The following is a 26,518-nucleotide window of genomic DNA, read 5'->3' as shown; positions in this document are numbered from 1 at the left end:
ATCCTGTCAACTCGAAAAATCCTCAAATATGCTTTATGGTTGTGGTGATTTTCCATTACTTAATGGCTTTAATTTTTTTAGGGTCTATCTTAAAACCCTCATGAGATACAATATGACCCAAATATTCCACCTCTTGTACACCAAAGAAACATTTGGATGTTTTTACATATCGTTGTTTCTCCTCCAATAGTTTTAGCACGCTGTCAACATGTTGAACATGATCCTTCCAAGACTTGTTGTAGATTAGTATATCATCAAAAAATACTAAAACTAATTTTCTAAGGGAGGGTTTGAAAGTGGAATTCATCAAAACTTGAAATGTGGAAGGTGCATTAGTAAGGCCAAAAGGCATGACCAAATATTGACAATGACCCTCATGAGTTATAAATGTTGTCTTTGGAATGTCCTTCATATTCACTCTATTTTAATGATATCCTTAATGAAGATCCAACCTGGTTAAGTAAATTTCTCCATGTAATTCATCCAAAAATTCATCAATGACAGGAATGCAAAATTTGTCTTTAATAGTGAGTTATCTGAGCTCCCTCTAATCTAGACACCTACACCATGTTCTATCCCTCTTGTGCACCAATACTACTGGAGCAAAGAGACAAATTTGGCTAGGTTGAATTATACCAACCTCTAGAATTTCTGTAACCATATGTTCAATTTCACAATTTTGGGCATAGGGATATCTGTAATGTGTGATGTTTGGAGGAACATTTCCTAGAATCAAATGAATAGCATGATCCTAATCCAGAATAGGTGGGAGGTATTTAGGAGCCTCAACTACCTTTGAATTATTTTCCAATACTTTTTGGAGATTTGGAAAAATATATGATTTTGATGTTTGAACCTCTAGTGAAAGTAATTGTGAAATTACTCCCCGTTGTTATTTCTTCGGAACCTTTTTCATGTCATTAGAGATGATTATCATTATTGGTTTCCTTTTGATACGCTATAATTTAACTTCCTTTCCTTCCCAAAACAATTTCAAGAATTTTTTTTGAAAATTAAAAGTTATCGTCCCCAAATATTTTAACCATTGGACACCTAGTATGAAATCAACACCACCCTTTGGAATGGAAAGCTTTGGACTATTTGATGCATACTCCCCCATGTTTAGCTTGATTTTATGGCTCCTTCTAGAGCAATTTATATTTCCTCTCGTGTGCTAGATATAGGAAGAAATTCAATTCCTTTGATATATTACAATGAATAAAATTATGGGTACTACCATAATCAATTACAACTATTACTTTTTTCTTCTTGATATATCCTTATATATTAGGAGTTTGAGGAATGGTAATTACTACCAATGCATTACAAGATATGGTTGGATTAATTTCTTCTTTCTCTAGGGTTGGTTCCTGGTATCTATCTTCCAATTTTGATGTTTCTTGTTAATTTTATTCATCATGTTCACAATCTATGTAGAATAATTAATTCTAAAGAAACTTATGACCTTTAGTGTATTTTCTATCAAAAATAAAAGAAATCCCTTTTTATATTTTTTTCCTGCAATTGTTGTGATGTCAATCTTGTGGGTTGTGTAAGAATAGGAGAAGAAACACATCCATATTTATAGTTGTCAGTGATATACTTCCTTGTTTCCATAATTTTTCTTTCAACATTTCCTTCCACCCTGAATACCTTCTCCAATGAATTATATTCCCAAAGGCAAACCTGATTGTGTATTTTATCCTTTAGAGTCCCTACAAAGACATCAATCCTATGCTCCTCTGAAATATAATTTACCCTAATATTCAATTTTTTGAAGTCTTAAATGTGCCTTGTGATTGAACCCTTTTGTTTGAAATTTATCAACTGACGAAAGAAGGTGTTTCTCTTTGTATCTTCATAATGTGTTATCATTTCTTTCGTAAAAATTTACTAGGTGGCAAGTGGTTTATGAGAAAAAATCAATCTATACCATACAAAAGGATAGGGTTCTAAATATAGAGATGCAATACTTACATTTTGTGAGGGTTGCACATCATGTACATCAAATTATGACTCCATCTGTAGTATCCATGTTACCAAATCCTTGCCATTAAACTTAATGCGGTAGGTATTCAACCCAAATTTATATTCCCTAAAACAACGATTAGTATTCCTTTTGTTCTAAACATTATTTTCATGGAATAACTTGTCACACTTAGGAAGCATTTCTTGTAGCAAAATTTTCAAACCTTCTTTCAAACCTTCCATTTCTCAAACCTTCCAATTTTTATTTTAAGGCATCCATGTTCCATTTTAAACAATCCATCTAAACATTCATCATTACCTCCAATTCATTTTTTTGTTACTCTTTGCGAGAGTGAAATCTGGTGCACTTGGTCTTGTAATTTTGATATATCATGTTGCATTTCTTCCTCTTCTTCGTTCGCCATAGAAGACATTTCTGGTTGCTTAAAAGGTTTGTCCATATTATTTCTTCAAGGAATTTTGGAATCAAACAATGATATATATGCTTCTTGGTTCCCTCTGAATCACTTCAAGCAGATTTTTCAAACAAAAGTTATGTAAAAGTTTAAAAAATTACACACATTTTTCCTGTTTTTTAGGAGCTTGATATTGAAACTATTGTATCTATGTAATTTTTAATCTACAAGGTTTGATATTTCATCTTGTGGCATCCCTATGAGTATTACTTCCAACCCCATAAGTCATAACGATATTGGATTCTTAAAGAAATATTTATGCTCAATCGCCCACAATGACTTGATTATCAACTAGTTGAGTAGAGGGAAATTGTACAGAGCGCCACGTGTCAATTTTTTAATATTTAGCGCTAAAAATGATTTACAGAAAACTCAATTCCATTTAATTTTGGAAACCATTTATGAATTTAAAATCTAATGCTCATAGATAATTTTTTATGATTTTTCCTATGTCACATGTTTGAGATTGAATTGTAGAGACTGCACAAATCCTAAATTCCTCATATCATACCTCCAAAAATATAGTGAACCAAGATCTCAAATTTGTACAACATGTTCACCAATATTTTGGCTGCATGTAGTTTTAATTTCAACATAAGAAGGATTGTCGAAATAAATTTATAGCAAAAATTCCAAAATATCCTTTCTTACAAGGCAAAACCCTAGAAACCAAAGCTCTCATACCAAATGTTAAGCAGGAAACTCACAAAATAGAAGAAAATATAGATAAATGAATTAAAAGTTAGTGTCTTTGATGGGGAAACCTCCTTTACATTACTTAAATGAACAATTATTGTATCATACAAATGATAAGGCCTATATATACGAGTCTAAGAGGTCACAAAATAATCAGACCCTACATAACAACAATAATGTAAGCGCACAACAATAATAATAGTGGGCTTCTATGGGGAACAAAAATAAGAACATGTGAGATACATGGGCACAACAATAGAAATAGGGAGATACACTAACAATAACAATAAGGCGAATACACTAGTATTATAAGGACCTAACATAAAACAAATAAAATACATTATCATAAAATTGATAAAGTCAAATAGTTATAAAGGCAAAAAGTTACGATAGTTCAAATTGTAAACAATAAATACTTGAAAGCTCATTTAGGTTCAAGACATAAGAATTAAAAATAAATTTTATCAGCAAAATCAAAACAATAATACCAGTAGTTATTTCATTGTACACAGAAAGGGTGTGTCATAAACATCATTAATTAATTAATTAATTAATCTACATATGCACATATGAGTTGAGCTTTGATTGTGCAGAAATAAGTAGTGGAGATGAACTACAACAAAACGTTTCTCTCGATTTCCATATTTTATGGAATGAAATTTGTGCAATTCTAACGATATTGTGCTAGTATTCTCTTATTAAGAGATACATTTTTAAGATCCAAACTATTGTCAAATGTTCAATTTCGATTAGATAAGCAAGAGGGAACTGAATAAAATAGAGAAGATAAAAGCATGATTTTGTAACAATTGTATTCAGAATCAAATGTTAATGATCGTAGGCATAACTAACATATGTACAAAATCATCTTCAAAAGGTAGTAATAAAAGACAAATTTGTTGTCAGAGTTGGAATTGTGCAAAGAAAAATTTAAAACGATTGTAATTGTTCTAGCATAAACTAGAATTGCCCTTCCATAAATTGCAACACATAAAAAAGGCATCTACAACTTCAAAACAAAAATTTGTATATAGCAATTAGCAAATATCACCATACCATAATCATCAATGCTAAATTATCTTATATTAGTTAATATAAAATAAGATGTTGGGCAATTTGACAATACTTACATTATACAAAATCATTTTTTTACTATGCTTCTGTTACACATGCTACGAGTCAATTACTCACTGAGAAAATGTGTTCACCATAATTTTAATGTAATCCTTTTTAGGAGCAACTGCAATTTCTATTTTCACATTTTTAGAGAAAATGTATTTTTTAATTTCCTTTAGTTATTAGCCATGTGTCAAAGTAAGGTCAATGATGCTATCAAAATGCATTGCCATTTTTTGTTTTTTCTGCTTCAATTTAACCCATAGAACGTGATTTAAAATTAACTCATAATTATGCAAGATGTGTGGACCATCTAAGAATTCTATAATTTATATTTCCCTTAGATTTGCATCACCTCTCCTATTACATAGATTACCATAGTCAGAAATGATATCCTCAAGTGTACAAATACTCTCCACCCATCCAACTTCTAATTTCTCTATTTCATTAGCATCTAGATGTTGTTGGTGTTTCTTTTCGATATTAGGGAGTAGTTTTATCCATTGGATAAAATTAAATAAATAATTTTTAGTGAAATTTTTGTCTTCATATTATTGTTAATGAAATTCATAAATTTCATCATTTTCTCTCGCAAATGCGTTAAATCGAAAATTGATTTCCATGCATCATCAATTAATTACAATATTTGGCCTATGTTATCAATTATATGTGCCTTAACTGTATTAAGCATATTTTTAGCCTTATGATATGTTTGTCGTGTTGTAACAACAAAACTTGACAATGAAGGTGACCATACTGCCAATGTAGTATTTAATAGACGAATTGAGTTCAAAATGTCTTCTAGTTCTTTTAATTTCCTTTTTAGTCTATGACTTTCTACAATCACTTTTGTAGTAGACCGAGAAACTGCATCAATGGTAGATTCATGCAATACCATTATCTCCTTCGTGTTAAATCCACTTGTTCTTCATGAATAACCTTATTTTTTTCAACTTTTACCTTTGCAACTATCATTTTTTTTGTCTCTTTGTCATATTTTTCATTTTTCAATGTCACTGGATGTTCATCGAAAATAATTTCATGATCTACAACTTATTCTGTTACCTTAATATTCTCTTCTCAATGACTAGTAACCCAGTCAGGTGGTACACTATTTTCATTTTCCACATATATAGTCTATTGAATTCTTTCTCTATTTATGAAGATTTTGGAATTTGTTGTTTGAATTGTATATGCTTTTTTGGAAAGTATTTGTCAATATTCTCTTTCTCATCTTGGTGAACTCATAGCTCACCAATAACTTATTTTCCAATACCGGGAGTTTTTCTCTTCCCTAGACTTGATGATGAAGTTTCACTAGTAGCTTGTGTGGAAGGTGGATTTTTTTGTGTAGGATTAGGATTACTGGCCTCTATTTTTCTTCTTTGATAAGTTTGGTCTCTTGAGGTATGCTTGGGCCATCCATTTCCGATATTTGATACTTGACACTCTGTAAATTTTATAACTTATGTGGTATGACAACATATTTTGAATTAGACAAATATTTAGACACACTTTTTTCTTGCCTATTATGAGATGCAAAATTTCCATCAGTTCTTTGTTCGGATGCAATTTAAGCTATTAGGGAAAATCAAATGTAAATGGCAAAGGAAAAGAGAAACCAAAAATGAATTAATAAAATGTAATGTGTGTTTCATGTGATAAAGTTGATAAGATGTAATCACTATCAAATTTGTTGAAACATTTTCTCTATGTTCATAAAGTGTGAAAAGAGCAATGGCAAGTCCCTAAATAATTCTCTAGAAAAATAAACACAGTATAGAGAGTATTTCGAAAGAACCTAAGAAAAAATGGATTATTGAATTATATTGACTCCACCCAGTTGTCAGCCCATGAAAATATTTTCTACTACAAATATCTTTTTTTTTGTTATCTACCATTGGCATATTCAATTTTGTTATCTACCATTGGCATATTCAAATAGTGCTTGGTATAACTGCAAATACATATTTTTATTTATCTAGCACTTATTTTCATTCCCATTGTGGCCTAAATTTCTAATTTTCTGCTCGAGTCCCAATCACCGACAATTATAATTTTCTGCTCTAGTCTCAATCACCGACAATTGTTATTTCTCACGTGAAAACCACTACATGCATCACTCTCAATAAATAGCAACTAAAAATATCAAAGCCTACGTTTACGATAAGTAATGGAAATAAGTACTGATATTACAAAACCATATTCTCCACTTATTGTGCATTTTTCTGTTGGTTTAATATCATTCAAATACATGTCATTACAAACTAAAATTTGTGACACAATATAAGGCCATTTCCAGCCTGTGTTATGTTTTAAAAGATATTTCGGTGCATTTTTCGGTTTAAATTGATCAAAATACGGCAAGAATTTATTGGAAGCATGAATTTGGGTTGAAATTACTGCACAATCAAATTGTCACACAAGTTTTCGAAAGAGCTACATCCATATATATAATAAGAAAGCTCATTTTCAAAAACATAAAATAAGGTTTTTAATTATGACAATTAGGTTTGAAATTGCCAACAACAACAGTAAACAATGTAAATAAATATCCTATGCGGACGTGATCAATTACTTCCATCATGAATTGATTTAGTTATTAAGTTGGCCACCACCACTAAATATTTCATGACTAGTTTTATTTTGATTGGAATATGAAAAACGCTTAGCCAAACTTGACTTGGGAACATTTTAATACACGATACTTGTAAAATACCCAATTTTCACACATTCTTTTTTTTTCTTGATTTGTAATATTTTTAATAATAAATGTTTTATATATATATATATATATATATATCCAAAAGGACTATATTGTTGTAAGCAGAACTTCACCGAAAATCACATGAGGAAAGACTTTTGTCGACGCGTTTCGAACCAACCAGTGTGATTCATTGTCAGTACAAGTTGAAGAAACAGATCCAGCTAAGCATGTTAAATAGTTTGAGCATGTTAAATAGTTTGAGCAGAGACTCCAATGGCTAAATCGATCAACGGCTAATTTTGACCTACGGACCCAGGTCAAATTACAGTTCATTAATTTAATTTAATTATTATTTTTAATATTAATACATAAAATATTTATTTAATGGTTAGTTTTAAAAATTAATTAATTTATATATATATATATATATATATATATATATATTTTGAAGTACTAATAATAGGTTATTAATAAAAGTTAGGATTCAAAATAAATAAAATACTGTTAGGGTCAGGTAATTCACTTATTTATTTATTCACTAATTTTTGTTATTATAAAATATATATATATATATATTCCAATTAAAAATATATAGTTAAGGTTAAAAATATCAATAAATAAAATAATATAAATGGTTAGTTAGAAAAGGTAATATTTAATTTAATTAAATTATTTGTTATTATATATAAGTAATTTTTTTTAGTACTTTAATATATATATATATATATTAAATTAAAGTTTTTAACTAACCTTTAAAGTATTTTATCTTACCTATTTTAACTCTTTTCCATAAATAATAATATTAATAATAATAATACGAATATTAATATTAATATTAATAAGAATAATAATAATAATAATATTAATATTAATATTAATAATATTAAATTAATAATGATATTTTGTCTACCAATTTTAATAATATATTAATATCAAAACTATTTTACTAATATAATATTAATTAATAAATAACTTAATTAAACAAAAAAAATTACTTATATATAATAACAAATAATTAAATTAAATTAAATATTACCTTTTCTAACTAACCATTTATATTATTTTATTTATTGATATTTTTAACCTTAACTATATATTTTAATTGGAATATATATATATATATAAAATAACAAAAATTAGTGAATAAATCAATAACTGAATTACCTTCTTAAACTAACCCTAATAGTATTTTATTTATTTTGAATCCTAACTTTTATTAATAACCTATTAGTACTTTAATATATATATATATATATATATATATATATATATATATATATATATATATATATATATATATATATATATATATATATATATATTAATTATTTAATTTTTAAAACTAACCATTAAATAAATATTTTATGAATTAATATTAAAAATAATAATTAAATTAAATTAATGAATTGTAATTTGACCTGGTCCGTAGGTCAAAATTAGCCGTTGATCGATTTAGCCGTTGGAGTCTCTGCTCAGACTATTTAACATGCTTAGTTGGATCTTTGCTCAGACTATTTAACATGCTTAGCTAGATATGTTTCTTCAACTTGTCCTGACGATGAACCACACTGGTTGGTTCGAAACGCGTCGACAAAGGTCTTTCCTCATGTGATTTTCGTCGAAGTTCTGCTTACAACTATTACGGATCACAGAAGCCTCAATTCAATGACTATATTGTTTTTTATTCATGAGTTTGCATTATCATCCTCTTAGGGAAAAACGTAGTCTTGATCTCATTCCTCTATCATTTAATTTCAAATAATTTTCACACTATTTCAAATAATTTAATATTAAAGTTCTTTCCCCAGCTAAGGTCCGTAGGCATACATAAGCTAAATCTATGGTCGAATACAATAGTTTACTTTCACTTTTATCCTTGTACATACTCATGGTCTGTTTAATTTATTTTTCATGGAATTTGTTTGGTATTCATCATTTAATTTGACACCTTTTCCCAGGGTGTTATGCATGGTCCACTTGGCATAGTGAGTAGGACCCATACGGCCCTACCCATTTGAAGGTCCAATGGAAATACGACTTGATCATGGATAATGATGCTGATCAGTGTTAGGATGACCAGACGGTTAAGATCAAATCTTCTCAACCTTAAGTTCCCCAGCACTCTTTCGCATTCATTTGTTTTCCCTTTTTCTTTTTTCCTCTCCGTAACGCCACCGTCTGTGTCACGCCCCTACACCTGCGGTGATCTTCCAACCGCTTGTAGCGAGGTGCGGCACCACCGAACGCTTTCTTTTTAACAATACTAACGTTTATGGACTACGCCTATTTGAACATAAACTTACTTAACTTGTGTTCTTATAACCGAATAAAGTGTTATCCTTTATACTTTAACAAAGAACATTCTCAATCATCAACCATGAACAATAAACCGAGAACATCAACAATACACAAGTATAAAGGGATGGGCAACTCCCGAACAGTCTGCCCAACAATAATATTATAACAGTTTCTTCAATAATACATCAGCAAGTATACTTGGCAAAACTCCAAGTCTATACTTAGAAAAATTTACAATCAAGGCATAGACAACTTTTTACAACATTTTATGCACCTTTTCATAAGAAGGAGTGCTCACCCGAGCCACTCGACCTTCCCACCAAATCCTGCATAAAACATCACACAGCTTCCACCTTCACACCTCAAACTGTACTTCAGTCAAAACTACACCTTAGAAGTACTACGCATGAGATATGCGTAGTCTTCTTTACCCTTATGTTGTTTTACCCTTGTACGAATGAAGATGAGCGAAGATTCCATGATGAAATGAGGTGCATCCACCTCTCATATATACGCTTCATATCTTAGCACATAACTTTGGGCCGACATGTAAAATAATGCCATGAAGCCTTTACGTTATGTTTTATGTGGTCGGTTTTGGATATGTTATGCTCCACGTTGAACATGTATATAAAGCTTCGCATATCCCTTTTACATGGCTTGATTATATAATATTTTATTGTTTTATTATTCCACATATATATATATATATATAAACGCCATATGTTCATATAATATGTGTGTCCACATAATACTTAGTTGTATTATGATTTTACATTATTGTCGCATAGTGTCATTCATCGTCGCATATGACTCCACGGTATCGTCGCAACTAACTTGCAGAAACGTCGCACCGTCGTGTGCGCTCACCCGCCATGCGCCCGTGTGCCCGCGCCCGCCCGGCGCCCGTCGCACCGCAACTCGGAGGCCTTACATTCTCCTCCACCTGAAATCGTTGTCGTCCTCGACAACATACCATCTTGGTAGCTCTCCACCAAGATCATCATCATTCAGGATGTCGACCTTTCTACACAAGGCAAACATCCTTGCAACATATGTAGAGACTCTTTCTCCACTATGTCTCGGCCTAGTGACCACTGCCACCAAGCTCACCATCCATAATCCATGCTCAGGTCCATGGAAACTCCATCCATCTCATCTGCAACATGCCATCACCTATCATACCTACTCCATATGCTTGAGGAATCACTGCCATGAGCAGCTAGCAATGAGCCCATCTTCTTACTTATCTAAGAAGATGTAGAGGGAGCAGAGCCTGAAGGCTCTTCCTCACTAATCAACTCGATCCATCTATCAGGATCCTCAACCTCCATCCTTTGTAGATATGCCTCCCGATCTTCCTTCTGGACATCCGACCTCACATACACCTCATCAAAATCATCATCATCATCATCCACCAGCTCTAGCCTTCTTGTTAAGTCCAAGATGCTATCTGAAAGTGTCTTGATGACCACTGACTCCTCTGCAAGCTTTGCCTCAACAGTGAACAACCGCTTGTTCACTTTTTCCTTGTCCTCCATTTGCATTGCTCCTACTTTACAATCAGGTCTTGTTGCACCAATGGTAGGCACACCAATGGGTACATCTTCTCTTCCATCATATATGTAGAGCTTCTTCAAATGTGGTACAATCATAGCATCAAATTGTTTCATAAATTCCACCCCCAATACAGCTTCGTAGTCATCAATCCGTGCTATAGTGAAGTCCACCATCCCGGTCCATTCACCAAGTGTAGTATCCACCTTCTTGGCTAGACCAAGAATGTCCATCGGAGGAGAATTTATTGTCTTCATTTGTGCCCTTGCTGGTACAAATTTTTGTCCAATCCTCCTTGCAGTATCCTCGCTCATGAAGTTTTGGGAGGCTCCACTATCCACCATAGTGATCACATTAGTGTCTCCAACCTTCATTCGAACATACTCTAACTTGTTTCTTTCTGGGTCTCTCTTAGAGACTACTTCTGTAGTAGCAGAAGCACCAAGTATCTGCATCATCCCTATAGAAGCATCATTACTCTCATCATCAGACTGTGCAACCGCAACCACCTTTGGTTTAGAGGGACAATTCTTCACCATGTGTGGTCCTGCACATATCCAACACTTCAAAGGTTTCTTTGTCTTCGAACCATCATCTGCTTTCGAAGCACCATCATCCTTATTCTCTTTCGGCTTTTCGTACTTCCTCTTCTTGTCATCAGAAGTCTCATCAAGGTGATCCACCAACCTATCAACCGTAGCAAAAGCTTCTTCAAGTGTTCTAATCATCTGTCTCCTCACCTCATTGCGTGCCTAAGGTTTCAATCCCATAATAAAGTTGAACACCTTGTCTTTTTCTGCCATGTCATGAAGTTCCAAAGCTGCACTTGAATACTCTTGCTGGTATTCTTGTAGGCTTCCGATTTGCTTTATGTACTTGTGTTTTGTCCTTGCTTCCCATGTGTCATCCTGAGGACTAAAGTGGGTCTGCAAAGCCTTCTTCAAGTCTTTCCACGAAGTGATGTCATCAGCACTGCCATTGGCAATTTGGTCCACCCTCCTTCGCCACCACACCTTAGCATCCTTTGTCAAGAATTGAGTAGCTACCTTGACTTGTGTCTCACCATCAATCAGGTTCAACCGCTCCAAGTACTGCTCCACGTCCCATAAGAAGTTACCAAGAATTGCTGCCTTCCTTGTTCCATCATAAGATTCTGGTTCCTTGACCTTCATATGAGGCATTCCTCCAGATGAATAATGCCCCATGGCCCTCTTCACAATTGTAAGTTCATTCTTTGTATCTTCAAGAGTCTTCTTCAAGTTCTCAATTTCTGCATGACTTTCTGCAAGATCTTGATCCCTTGATTCCTCGACTTCTCTGACCCTTTGTTCGAGTTGGGCACACCTATATTCAGTGTACTCATTTTGTGTCTTGAGCTCATCATTCCTCATTTGGATTTCATCGATTTCTTCTTTAAAAGAAATCTCCATACTCTCTATCTTTTCCGACATCTTTTCCATGAACCCAATAGTAGTATCGCCATGATTAGACCCGGCCTGAGACCCAGCTGCCATCTCGTCCAGCTTCTTCTTCCTTTGAGATCTAGTCTTGACCATTCAACAATTCCACCGAGTATCCTGCACTTCCACGAGCAACCTTTGCTCTGATACCAACTGTCACGCCCCTACACCTGCGGTGATCTTCCAACCACTTATAGCGAGGTGCGGCACCACCGAACGCTTTCTTTTTAACAATACTAACGTTTATGGACTACGCCTATTTCAACATAAACTTACTTAACTTGTGTTCTTATAACCAAATAAAGTGTTATCCTTTATACTTTAACAAAGAACATTCTCAATCATCAACCATGAACAATAAACCGAGAACATCAACAATACACAAGTATAAAGGGAGGGGCAACTCCCGAATAGTCTGCCCAACAATAATATTATAACATCTTCTTCAGTAATACATCAGCAAGTATACTTGGCAAAACTCCAAGTCTATACTTAGAACAATTTACAATCAAGGAATAAACAGCTTTTTACAACATTTTATGGACCTTTGCATAAGAAGGAGTGCTCACCCGAGCCACTCGACCTTCCCACCAAATCCTACATAGAATAGCACACAGCTTCCACCTTCACACCTCAAACCGTACTTAAGTCAAAACTACACCTTAGAAGTACTACGCATGAGATATGCATAGTCTTCTTTACCCTTGTGTTGTTTTACCCCTTGTACGAATGAAGATGAGCAAAGATTCCATGATGAAATGAGGTGCATCCACCTCTCATCTATACGCTTCATATCTTAGCACATAACTTTGGGCCGACATGAAAAATAATGCCATGAAGCCTTTACGTTATGTTTTATGTGGTCGGTTTTGTATATTTTATGCTCCACGTTTAACATGTATATAAAGCTTCGCATATCCCTTTTACATGGCTTGATTATATTATATTTTATTGTTTTATTATTCCATATATATATATATATATATATATATATATATATATATATATATATATATATATATATATATATATATATATATATATATATATATATATATAAACCCCATATGTTCATATAATATGTGTGTCCACATAATACTTAGTCATATTATGATTTTACATTATTGTCGCATAGTGTCGTTCATCGTCGCATATGACTCCACGGTATCATCGCAACTAACTCGCAGAAACATCGCACCGTCGTGTGCGCTCACCCACCGTGTGCTCGTGCCCGCCCATGTGCCCGCGCCCGCCCAGCACCCGTCGCACCGCAGCTCGGAGGCCTTACAGTCTGCCTTCCGAGGGTTTTAGATTTACAGTGGCCAATTTACGCTTCCTATGGTCGCTCATTCCTTACCTCCTTTGATAAATCCATTTTATGATATGGATTTCTCTAGATAATTCATTGCTAAATTCATTGATATGTGAAGGTAATAACTAATCTGGTTGTTGTTGTTTATTGGAAGTTTTTCCAGTGTTGCTCCCTTTTATCTCATAATTCCTTCTAGCTTGCGGAAATATGTTGTAGATTCATAAAAACATATTGCTTTGTGGGATAACCCTTCGAGTACCCTACTATGGAGGTACAATACTTGTTTTTCAGTTTTTTTTCAGTTTACTCAGGGAGTTTGAAAGGTAATGAATGGAATTTCCCCTCATTTTACCCTAATTTACATTTATTTTACTAATTAATTATTTCCAATGACAAATCTTTTTCTAGGATTCGTTGTGAATGAAGTGCACTGGTTTGAACTTCTAGAGGGGAGGTTAAGAAGGCTTCCTCTTACTTATTATGTGGATATTTTAACCTTGTTTTTGGTTTTTTTTTTTTCTCGCACCTTCCTTGAGATTCAACTTTCAAATATTTGATGATTTGGCAAGAGATTATTTGTCTCATTGGGTTTAGTGACCTACAAATTTTCTTAGATAGACGACCGAACCAATTCCCAATAGGTAAAAAGATGTGATATTTCCTTTTATTTCACCCCTTTGAGCATTATCATTAAAATCAACACTTTAAATTTCATGCATGAAATCATAGGGTGTAACACTCTCCTTCCACACTTGCGCAAGATAATCGGTATACTAGGGTAAACATGTGACAAGGAGTTAATATCATGTGATTCAACTCCCCAATTACAATTAAGGTAGTGGAATCGAAAAACCTAAACCAAAGTGACCTTCCTGAGGAACTATAGGACCCCAAGGACTAACCAACCACTCTAGATGCCCAAACACTGAGTTAATTTGAATTTTAACTCAACTAAACACCCAGTCACTTCCAAAGCAAACCCTCCATGAGACTGTAACCCTTCACTCACCCCTATAACAAGGATTCCATGCAACTGGTGACTTTTTCACCCAGTTCTATGCCAGTGACTGTGAGATTTAAGCCACTTTTTTAGGATAGCATCCAAACCACTATATATAACATCATAAAAATCTCAGAAATAGTAAATGACACATGGAAAAATCCTTTCACACAAAAATTAGATAAGAACTAGACCTAACTATTCCTATGCATGATAGAAATTTCATCAAACACATCATGAAGATGTAGTCTACAACTCATAGTTACATATCTGATAATAGTAGACTCATACTTATCGCATAATCATGAATAAGGTCAGATGTCCCCTCATAATATCTACATTATCATCTATCAGTTCATTCATTCATTAACATTTCATCTATTAATCAAAACATGATAAGGGTTATAACTCAAAATTTTCATTAACGATTCTTGTAACTAACATATAACCAGATAAACAAAAATAATAGGATAGCCATCATAGCCACATAATAAAAAGTACATTTACACATAGTACACAAGAGGAAAAAAACTCTTATAAAAATACACAAATTCCAACCAAGTTAGGGACTTTGACATATTACAAGCATAAATGTGGGGCTCACAACAAAACCAGCCATGCTTCTCAGACTTTACTGCATATCTTGCCAAAACTAGTCAAGGATTTCTAGGCTCAAAAAAATTACATATACAAGTATGCTTTACCATTTTTCTCGCCATATACTGGTCAAGGAATTCTACGGACAAATAAGAAACATACACTGTCAAGATTTACCATAATCTCACAATTATTGGTGTATGGATCACTCGGCCCTAAACAATCATGGATGCCTTCAGATCTCTCTAGCTAAACTATGAGGAATTTTCCTATATCCACCCATAGGCTTTATCATATATCCCACCTTTACCGTTCTAGTGATTTCTAGTCCTTTTGTAATTTTCCTACCACAACCTCACTCAATTTCAAAACCATTCAACAATCGAGCTAAACCAAATGAAAGAACCTGGTCACTCAATGGCTATCCAGAAATGGAAAGGGAAGGTTGAAAACCACTGCCACACATGGAAAAACACATCTCAATGAGAACAAGAGAACCAAATACATAAATTCACACCCCATCCATGCCACAACTAGCAAGAAATTCATACATGTAGCTTGATACCTACAAGTAATCACGTTATAACCGCTTGATCAAAATCATCCTTACTTAATCTTTTCTTTCCTTTGCATTCCTTAACATTCCTTTGTTTTCCTCTTTTCAATGTTAGAGTGATATAATAATGCTCTAAGTGTGAAAGATTTTTAGAGAATATTGAGAATAGAGAGAGTAATCTAAAATTGATCTAATGAAGGTTGTGAAGAGATCCTCATAAGCCTTTTTATCAATGAGGCCTCTATTTTCTTTAATTTCCATTCTTTTTCCTTCATTTCCCTCCTTACATGCAACCTGTGACCTTTTTCCTTCCTTTTCTTATAATTTCCTTTATTTTCATAACTAAAATGTCAATTAATGCCTCTTTCCTTTTCAAAGCCTTTTTCATTTCCTTTATCAATTTCCCTTATCTGTAATGAACCAAATGAACACCCGCTAGGAAGCTTTTCCCCACATTCAACTTGTAATACGTGTCCCATGACCTTAGTCTTATTTTTTCTTTATTAAATTTATTGCGTGAATTTTTAACCCGGAGTTGTTGAAGACCCCTCCTCCTTAGGGGAATACGCCCTCGATGTTCAACGACATCTACAACCACCAAGGCCAATGGAGACCAAAATATACTACCCATGGAACTTAGAACTTAGCTTGACATAGTATTTACAATGAAGAACCTTTTGAAAATAAACACCAACATGAAAAAACATAACAACATGATACCCATACTGCTTTTTCGAGCATTATAACACAACTAATTGTGGTATTACAATGAAAACCTTACATAAATATGTGCATATACCAAAACGCATTTTCCTTCACCAGTAAATAAAGAAGGATACATGGCCCACATATGATCAACCATTTCCCATGTAGGTTCATCATGCCTAAAGTGCTTCAATTTTACTTTAACCTGCTTGATTTCTTGGTTCTTGATAATGAAAATATTTCTCTAGAAAATGAACTAAGGTCCTAGATGGCATTCTCCTTCAAGCTCCACCTGGAATATAAACAAATAAATAACATGATCACCATCCTTTCAATATATTTTAAACAATTAAAAAAGGAATTTCACTGTTGGAGGTAGTGAAAGTCTATAGGCCATTGGTCCAATCATCTCAAGAATCTCGAAAGGTGTGCAATACCGAGGAGCTAGCTTAACACATTACCCAATCTTCAAGGAGCTATTTATTGGCTTGTTATTCAAGTACACATGTTATCCAACCTAAAATTCCTTAAATGTCATATGTTGATATGCATAACTCTTATGTTTTTCTTGTCCTTCCTTTAGATTCTTCTTGATAACCTGCATTTATTGTTCAATGTCTATAATCATGTCAAACCCTATCAATACCTTGTTCACTAGGTCAGTCCAACTAATAGGATTATTACAACTTTTCCCACACAATGCCTCAAACAAACTCATCCTCAATGACTCCTGGAACCCATTGTTGAAAGCAATCTCAATTATTCAAAGTTACTCTTCCCACTTTCATTTCTGATGCATAACATAAATTTTCAACATATCCTCTAGTATCCCTTTAAGCCTCTTTATCTATCCATTTGTCTCGGGAAGATAAGTTGTGTTAAAGGCCATCTCTATAACTAATTCTATAAATAAGTCTTTCCATAGCCAGGAAGTGAACTTAGAACCTCTATCTAGTACAATATTCTTTGGAACACCATGCGATATTACTAGATCTCTGATGAATACCTGTGCTACATCACTAGCTAAATATGTAGAATTCACTTGAATGAAATATGTTACCTTTGCCAACTTGTCCACCACAATGATGATGGAATCGTGCTGTCTAGGTGTCCTTGCAAAAGCTATGATTAAATCCATAGGAATGACCTCCCATTTCAACTTTGGATTTGGAATCAGATGTAGTAAACCACCTAAATGCTTACACTTCACTTTGACCTGTTGAAAATCCAAACATATAGCCACAAACTCTGCAACTTTATTCTTTATATTTTGCCAATAGTAGAACTTCTTCACCATTGTTAATGTCTTCTGATATGCCAGATAACTTGAACATGGTATAGCATGCAATTCCCTCAAGATAAGCTTCTTTAGCTCAATATTTTTAGACACATAGTACATGTTCGTAAACGTGATCAACCCATTTTCTATAAGATAATAGTCCACATCTTTATCACACGTATCCTACTTCTATTGCCTACACCTAAGCTGCCTATACCTGACATCCTATTGTCCTCTCTCTAAGATATGATCCTGTAAATTTGTCCCATAAGAACTCATATAAGTTATATGATTCACATGTGCTCTTCTGTTAAGAGCATCTACAACCATGATTTTCTTCCCTTAGATGTACCTGACCTCAATGTCAAACTCATTGATTGTGGCCAACCATCTATCTTGTCCCGCATTCAGATTTGGTTGGTCAAATCAGTATCTCAATCCACTATGATCACTCATTAAGATGAACTACCTGCCAAGAAGATAATGTGTCCACATATTCAAAACATGGATGATCACTTCCAACTGCAAATCATGTGTTATAGAGTTCTCCTCATGCTCATCAAGACTCTACCAAGTCCCTTTTTACAAGCATTTGTACACACCATGAACTCTTTATCTAGATCTACAATCCTTAGAAATGGAGCATTTGTCAACAATTGTTTTAACTGCTCAATTTTTATTAACAAGTGATATGCATTTATAGTACATATTGTGACCGTTGGGTTGCACATCCCAAGGTCTCTTGGACTCCATTTGTCTATTCGACTTCCACACTAACCCATTGAGGTTTAGGTGTCCAACATTACCCCCTTAATCTGAAGGGTTATGTATGAGTCCAAGAAGAGAGCTATAATACGAAATGTGCAAAAATGCATGGCAGCAGTAGGCTGAATATGCTCTTTGAAATGTTGGGGTAAAGGACAGTGGTTTAAGGATGACCACCAACACAAGAAAACTTAGTGCAGTTCCTGGAACTCTTCCAATTCTAGCATGAAGATTATGTCTTCTGCTAGAGCAAGTTCTCCTCATGTTTTGAAGAGGGAAACCTTCAACCAATAAAGGCAGGTCTCACCCCACATAAAAGGGAGAACTTCAACCTCAAAAGGGAAGTCTCAACCTGTGATGGTTTAAGGATGACCAATAACTCTAGAATGCTTAATGCAATTCCTGTAACTCTTCCAAAATTAGCAAGAAGCTAGAGTCTCCTGCTAGAGGAAGTGTGCTCAATTTTGTTCCTAGAATTCTTCCGAAGCTGGCAAGAAGCTGAAGTCTTCTACTAGAGGAAGTGTCCCAGATTACCGACTTAAGGAATGCTCAGGGGCATCCTTGTTTCTGCCTACAACTCTGAATTTGGTATGGCAGGTTGTGGCTCAGGCTCGCTTGATGTGACTTTGAAGCTTGTAGATGACCATCATTTCCCCCCTGTCAGATACAAGGTGAGATGATGAAAAAAACTCAACTACAAGATTGTTCAATAATCTGGAACAAGTTCTGACATGTGATTGGAATATCTTCTTGGTTTTTGATGCCCATTGCCAAGAAGCGATCCATCCAAGATGAATCTTTGTTCTTGCGGGACGTTTATTTCTGAAGCATCTGTGTGAAGAATGGGTGGTTTTTTGACACTACTTACATGGATGAAGATCAAAACAGTGATCTTTCAAATGGCCAACTCGGTCACAGTGTTGGCATTTCACAATTTATTGTTGTTTTTGTTGTTGTGGAAGAGGGGAAGAGTCTGGAACAGCTAGCGATGAACTGTCATGAGTGAATCCAGCTCTCTGAAACTGAATGGGCTTTGAGTAGTCTGGAATATAAAAGGACAAGTCCATGTCATATCCAAGACTAGTTTTGTGCTTGTTATGGAAAAGTTGTTCCCAAGGTTTGATGATGGGCTTTGGAAGTGCATACTGAGTTTTTGCATCTGCATGTACAACTGCTGCTTTATGGGAGTCTATTTCAATCTTTGGAACAGAAACAGATTTAGAATGATGACTCATTTGTTTTAATTCTTCTTGCTGTAGTTGCATTTCGAGCTGTAAAAATTATATCTTCTCTTGTGCATTTTGCAGACAAATTCTAATGTCATCCAGAAAGGATTTGTTGATTTTTACTATGTCGTTAGTAGTATATTGTATCAGAATTTTCAAAAACTCTAATTCTTCATAAGCTTTTCCCATTTTCTCCAGCTCAAGAGTTCCAAGAAAAATGCAGAATAATGACAACAATTTTAAGCACTTGAATTCTCTAGAAAGAAATATGTAGACACTTTCATCAGGGTCGATATAAAACAATCTTGTCCCTTTTGAAATAATTCCCTTCCTCCTTAATTTAATTGCTCCATATTTCGAGTATTTGAAGGAAATTGAAAGCACTTCAAGTTAGCACATGCTGGAATTTATACATGTGTTTGTCCTTTACTGTATTGCAATGCTGTTGAGAAAATCAAATTTGTTTGTTGCACATAAATTTATGCCCAAACTGCACAACAAGAACAAGTAAATTGAACAAGCATAAACTTTAAATTGAATTGGATCTTTCAAATACTCCTTCACTTTCTCAGCCAGTGGAAAAGAATAGTCAAGTTCAATAGCGACTGCTAATACATTCTTGTAACCATTGATGATAGCAAGTGGAACAACTGCAATTGTGGGATTACAGATCGCTAGAGAAAGAGTTGTACATAATCTCATAAACTACAAATTGCTTGCTGTGGTGTGAAATGATCATCTTTCAGAACTATTCAGACACATGCATATGCCCAGTAGTTAATTCATGCATCATATGATACTCTGTCTTCAAAATACAATACCAAATATAGCCCAAAATAACCAACGCACAGTATATGGAGCCAAAATGAAATGACCAATGCACATATATAAACCAACTCAATATTGCAATTTACAAGGGTTTCACAGTATAAATTCACCAACCGCTGATATGACTACCAATTAATCTCCAATCGCTGATATGACATATGAATCACTACTCAACGCACATACCAGAAAACAAACGCATCTTGTGGCAATGATATTAAAAGCTCTCGGTTGCTTTGCCTTCAGTATAAGATGAGAAATGCCACTAAAACTTTTTTTTTAGCCATAAGCACTTTCATATCATTAAAAAGACTTTGATATCCAATGCACCACAAAAAAATTCAATGCACCATGGCAGATTCAAACTTCATTGTTAATATAGGTGGACTATGCAAATTGTTACTTCTCTCCCCTTAAAAATAACAAATATTTTCAGCGGGCAATGATGGGTCCAAAGAACAGTATAAAGGCTTACAAGGAGGTTTTCATGCAATGCCTAGAAGAGAACAAGTTTGAAATTCCCAAATATTTTTGACTCTACTATTTGTGCTGCATACATGATAGCACTGGCTCTTGCAGGTCGTGGCATCACCATACACACCCCGTAGCATCACCAAAAAATGCAGTGAATCATCAAACAATTCACTGTATCACCAATCTATATGGCATTTGGAGGAGCGTAATATGAGTGGACAGGGACGTTCAAAACTTTTCGAATTTCTTTGATAACAACATATTTGGCAACAACACGAGTAAGTAAACTTTCGAGAGTGGTGGAGGCATTTCTGAGTGTTATTGCAAACTTTTTATGACCTCAAAAATAGTGTCGAGGAGACTGACATGACATTCAGTCGAATAATGTGAATGTAGAGTGTACTGACTGGACGATGGAGGATAGTATCGCACGGTGGTATGGGGAGGAAATACCAAGTGGTATAATGCTAAGGCGAGTTTGGGCCTAGAAACACAGTTTAAAATTTACTGTGGTATGGCAGAGTTAACACAATAAAGGTTTGGTCTTGCAATACCACAACAATTAAAACCCGAAGTAAACCTACAAATGATGGTATGTATCAAAGTGGTATTAAATATGCAGAGTTTTATGTTGACCAAGCGATATGTATTATAACCAGAGTATGGTGCAGAGGCAATTGGTGCGAAAGATTAAAACCAACCAACCAATGTTCAGTATGTAATGGACACGAAGTAATTCCATCAATAGAAGAAAACTCCCAGGAGTGGATGAGGTTGGCTTTACATAGCAACACGATATATTAGAAGAAGTGCCCCCAAATGAGAGAACTCGTGAAGGGAGTCTGTGTGCAAAACAATAGAGGCGGTATACGGTGTGGAACAATAGAGGCGGTATTCGGGCAGAGCCGTATTGTGGAATGGCACACACAATGGTATCAAAAAATGAAGAGAATAAGTGTTACCACATAGTAGCGCAAAAGAATAGAGAATGTAAACCACTAAATTGCTAAGTTCAAGGCAGTGTAAACCACTTTAGGTAGCCAAAGAGTAGAGAAAGTAATCCCAATTCTAAACAAGTGCACCGTACATAGATACGCAACCAAAAAAATAGAGACGAGGTAAATAGCTAATGGAGCAGTTATATAACCTTCAGATTTATGGAATTAAGTACGATGAGCTAGCGAGAGACGATGCTATTTCTGTGGCATTGTGAAGTTTGGAGAAGAGTTTTTATGTTGGAGCACAGGAGTAGATAAATTAGGCACTCAGTTATTACCATCGTGAAGAGACCAGCAAAGTATGCAGAATTCAACCAAGTTTATGAAACAGCTTTGTTAGTTAGAGATAGCGTTACCAGCAAAAACGTACATAGTGACAGAGATGTCAGTCAGGAGAGGCAACGGATTTCTAGCAGACAATGACTTAATGGAGCATTACAGGTAATGGCCAGAAATGGCAGGTCTAAGCAAGAAGTGCTTTTAATGCACACAGTAAAACGCTTTATAAGGTGGAATTTCTGATCAACTCTGATTAGGAGAAAGGTAGAACTAACATATATAGGCCACAAAACAAGTGGTTCAAATTGGAGTAGGACCAACAATCGCCTGCTCTAATACCATGATAAACACACATGGGCAGCAAAGGAATAAGAAAGATAAACATGAGAGTACAATTTTTATTAACAAGTGATATGCATTTATAGTACATATTGTGACCATTGGGTTCCACATCCCAAGGTCTCTTGGACTCCTTTTGTCTATTCGACTTCCACACTAACCCATTGAGGATTAGGTGTCCAATAGGTACATACCTCAACAATTCCAAGAACTTGGTCATGTATTGGTCATTTTTCATTCATCCCATATTTAGCACATAGAATTACTTGGATTTACTATCATAGTGCCTTTCTAACAAGTACTTCTTCCTAAAAAGTATATTGAATTCATGCCAACCCAAATCCTTTGTCTTGATTTCTCTAACTTGCTTCACAGTTTCCCACTGGATGTTTCCTTTCCCTTTGAAGCTGAAGATAAATATTATGGCATTCATATTATCTGTGTAATAATGTAGCTCAAATAAATTCTTCATCCTACATAACCATGCCTTTGCATCTTCCATATTTTTCAAAACTCCATCAAATGTGGGTGGCATGACTTTCTTAAATGCATTTGGAAAATACCCCCTATCACTACTACTGTAAAGATGATAGTGATGCTAACCATGGTACTTGTTGGTACTCGAATTAGAATAGAACTTGTTTCCATCACCCATCCTATCTGTCATATCCAATAGTTACCTACCATCTCTTATCGTTTCAACCCTATATGACATGTGTCCACCATGAGACCTACCGCCATAGGCCCCATTAGGCCTATCCTCTTATGTATGAATGGTCGTAAGAAGTCAATGTCTCTACAAATCTCACAAACTCTGAAGGATAAATGCATTAAATTCTTCCTATTTCTCCTATGTCGAAATGATTTTTTCATTATCATCTTTGCAAATTCATATTTATTCCTTCAAACTTCTTAGAGTGTATTAGGTGAGGAGAGTACCCATCACCATGTTTCTCATCTAATATATAGGGAGAATCTCGTGAAACATAATCCACCATCTTGCCAGCCATATTTTACCTTCTTCTTCTTATTGCAAGCACACCATGTGTGCTAAACTAAAATAGAAACATAATCAACATAGCATAGTATAGTTTACAAGAGGATATCTCATCTCCAAGATCAACCAGAATAGAAAGATACATGTATAGTCATAATCATTAAAATATATCAACTACATACCATGACATCATGCATGACAACTATGACCATGAAAATGAAGGCATACATCTACATAGAAAATAGACATACACAAAAATTTCATATTCAAATGACATTCATTCATGAAAGTCACATTCCAACAATATTATTATCAACTTCTACATGTTAACACAACTATAATAATGACCACCATGATACATACTTGTTGTATCTACTACAACCACCCTCAAAAAAATTTCCCATGCTTTGTTTTTGGAGCCTACCTTTTATCCAGAGGATCCTATATTTTACTGGTGTCAAGTATTCATTTTATGATCAAGACTCATCTTTCATTCAGTGCTCATGATGTGTTGTTTTGATCTCGGTTTGATGCATTTAAGACAAAACATATCTCTCGACTTGACTTTGTAGCATTGTCGATCTTCCCTCCAATAACAACATAATATTGGAAGGGAATCCATCCCTAAGGATTTGAATTATGCAATATAGGTAGGCAGGCCATCCTTGATCTAAAAATGGGGATTCATCATCCTCTAACACTTTGCAATCTTGGAAAATTTACGTCTTTATTTTGTAACTTATTCAAATATGAATAATTAAATTTGAATGAACCTAAATATGAAAAAAAACATCCAAAACTCAACATAAGATAAAGGAACATACACAACCATTTGTTAAGAGAGCTCACCCCTCCTCGGCTACGTCCTTGGGCCCTGCTCCAAAGGCTAGGCTGCTTTATTGATCTCGCATGAAAAGTGAGTACATAAAAATGCTTCACCTTTTAGAGTCAAGATGATCATGGAGTGGCAATGTTTCCCTTTAAGAAACATCCTCCTACATATAACTCTCACCATTAATTTGACTCCATTTTACAAAGAGATGATTGTGATAAAACAAAGAGGACTATGTAGCAAATGTCCTTGTATGCAAATTTGAGATCAAAATATGACAACTTCAAAACATAAGTATTTTGGTTGTCTTCCTTTTGATCATACTAACCAAAATGTTACTCCAATGAACAAGCTAACTCTTCCCTTTCATTTAGAACACCTTGAAACCCCTATCTAGGCTTTTGAAATACTAAAAAAGGCTTCTATATGACTTCGAAAAGTTAGAAATAAACTTTTCTTAAAGGATACCTCGGTTTCACTGTTCAAAACTTGCAACACAACCTATTATGGCTCATTGGTTGAGATTTGGGATTATAAAGAACTTGGTCAGGGGTTCAATCCATAAATCCTATAATTTTTATATGATATATCAGGTGATCTGACAAAATATATAGTGACAATAAAATTTTTAACAAAGATATGGGCAGGGTTTGTGGACTTGCCTACCCCAAATTGCATAACATAACCACTTAAATGTATGATTCGTAAGCCATTTTTGATCCACATGGTATGAAAAGCAGGCCAATCTAGCCATGCCACGCCCTTTTATACACCATCACCATTATGTTTAACATACATGGCTAGGGGCCAATCACTTCATAAACGACAACAAAACTGTGCCCACACCATCGATATAGACGACTAAGATAATAAATATTATGGATATGAAGGATTGTGTTATTTGGATCTCGTCAGATATGGTTGAGATGCCATCCAGGGCAGGTTTCATTAGCATTGTCTATGTGGATAAATATGTCATATATCGTTGACTCATGGGTATGGTGGAGCCACTAGATATGGCAGGCTCTCGCCATATCTATCTCACCAATTTGGGCTCCCCAAATTGCATCTCTGCCATTGCATAACAAGAACCATCGGTGCCTAAACGGTGATGCGTAAAAGATGTTGGCAGGAGGTCAAAGTTTTAATCTCATTGAAACTCTAAAAAATTTTCCCAAAGTGCCACTTCCTTGGCTCTATGGTCATATGGTGGCAACGTGACCATGGCTCTGGGCTAACTGCCCACCCTTTTTGGATAATTCTTCATTCCCCCAAGTATCAGGTCATATGGGCATCAAAAATAAAGGGTTGGTGCTAAAATTCAAGGCCTTAACTGCTAGGTTATAGTCACATGATCAGACATGTGGCTTAGGGATATCCCCCTTCCTTGCCACCTTCATTGGGCACTTCCAAAATCATCGCGCTTGTGGTCATATCACGTTCCAAAGGACTAGAGATGGGACCTTTATGTTAACGCTTCCCTGCAATGCCTTCCACTGTGGTTCTATGGTGAAATGCAACCTTGGACCTGGGCTAACACCCTATCATCACCGCTACAACTCCTACGCCAAGGTGATGATGATGGAATGACCATGGGATGGGGCTTATGCCTAACCCAACCCCAAACATTAAAATTTAAATAATATATGCACTCATTGTATATTAAGAACCAATGTGCTCTCTAGTGGTAAGAATCCTCGCTGCTTGGTGGCAGGTCTCATGTTTGATCCTCCTAGAGGTTGTGTCATAAATAAATTTTAATATGCCACAAGGATACCATGTGGCAACCATTCGTTGGCCCATGTGTTGCTTTGTTATGTTTCAAATTCAAAAATCAACCAACGAATAATAAACCACAAAAATTCAACCAATCAAAATGAGACACATGGTAGAAACTGAACACGCCATGTGTTAGCCGAAACCATAAGCTTGGTTATTGACCAGTGGAAGCGTGATTTGACCATTGACCACAAACTTTGACTTCTAAAAACTTTTTTTTCAGTTTGTCCCGTAGAATTTGAATTTGCGTAATGTTTCCATACAATGTCCTTTTCTG

Source organism: Pinus tabuliformis, chromosome 4_2 (genome assembly GCF_031772625.1).
Source record: "Pinus tabuliformis cultivar Carrire ecotype Pingquan chromosome 4_2, CPIR1, whole genome shotgun sequence".
In the NCBI taxonomy this organism is placed as follows: domain Eukaryota; kingdom Viridiplantae; phylum Streptophyta; class Pinopsida; order Pinales; family Pinaceae; genus Pinus; species Pinus tabuliformis.
Note: the sequence above shows the minus strand (reverse complement) of the source record.